The sequence below is a fragment of the Octodon degus genome, unplaced genomic scaffold (assembly GCF_000260255.1).
Source record: "Octodon degus isolate 3935 unplaced genomic scaffold, OctDeg1.0 scaffold00147, whole genome shotgun sequence".
NCBI lineage: Eukaryota > Metazoa > Chordata > Mammalia > Rodentia > Octodontidae > Octodon > Octodon degus.
The window spans coordinates 753,141-754,326 of record NW_004524723.1 but is presented as its reverse complement, the minus strand read 5'-3'; the positions used below and the strand labels follow the sequence as shown (position 1 = coordinate 754,326).

General features: G+C 46.8%; 1 protein-coding gene and 1 pseudogene across 1 annotated transcript in view; both read left to right on the top strand.

The window, feature by feature from the left end:
* Positions 1-1,186, top strand: part of LOC101580158 (solute carrier family 22 member 13) — a 24,597-nt gene that overhangs the window by 17,884 nt on the left and 5,527 nt on the right. The gene's annotated exons all lie outside the window — the stretch shown is intronic.
* On the top strand, positions 7-1,183 carry LOC101585528 (annotated as a pseudogene).

Sequence of the window (1,186 nt, the reverse complement as noted above, 5' to 3'; positions counted from 1 at the left end):
GCCGCGTCCTCATGAGGCCGGAGTGAGGCACGGGCAAGAGGCGGAGCGCAGCGCCGCGGCCCGCGAGGGAGGAGCAGGTCGGACGCGTTCGACAGGGCTCCAGAGCAAACAAGGCCCCTGAGAGCTCCGCCTAGTTCGCAGGCTGAAATCCCACGCAGAGCCCAGAGTCAGCAATGGCTAAGCCCCAGGTGGTCGTGGCTCCGGTGGTGATGTCTAGGCTGTCCGCCAAGGCCCCGAATTCTACCCGTCGGGTTATGCTGCCTATGCGGAATCCTATGAAGATGGTTGCGAGGATTACCCCACTCTGTCACACTACGTTCAGGAGTTTTTGAATCATCTTACAGAGCAACCTGGCAGTTTTGAAACTGAAATTGAGCAGTTTGCAGAGACCCTGAATGGCTGGGTTACAACAGATGACGCTTTGCAAGAACTTGTGGAACTCGTCTACCAACAAGCCACATCTATCCCAAATTTCTCTTACATGGGAGCTCTCCTGTGTAATTACCTGTCCCATCATCTGACAATTAGTCCACAGAGTGGCAACTTCCGCCAATTACTACTTCAAAGTTGTCGGACTGAATATGAAGTTAAAGATCAAGTTGCAAAAGGGGATGAAGTGACTCGAAAACGATTTCACGCCTTTGTACTCTTTCTGGGAGAACTTTATCTTAACCTGGAGATCAAGGGAACAAATGGACAGGTTACAAGAGCAGATATTCTCCAAGTTGGTCTGCGTGAATTGCTAAATGCCCTCTTCTCCAAACCAGTGGATGACAACTTAATTTGTGCAGTAAAATTACTAAAGTTGACAGGGTCAGTTTTGGAAGATGCTTGGAAAGAAAAATTAAAGACTGACATGGAAGAAATTATTCAGAGGATTGAAAATGTTGTCCTAGATGCAAACTGTAGCAGAGATGTAAAACAGATGCTCTTGAAACTTGTAGAACTCCGGTCAAGTAACTGGAGTAGAGTACATGCGACTTCAACATACAGAGAAGCAACACCTGAAAATGATCCTAACTACTTTATGAGTGAGCCAACATTTTATACACCCGATGGCATTCCCTTCACTGCAGCTGACCCAGGTTACCAAGAGAAATATCAAGAATTACTTGAAAGAGAGGACTTTTTTCCAGATTATGAAGAAAACGAAACAGATTTATCAGGGGCTGGTGATCCATACTTG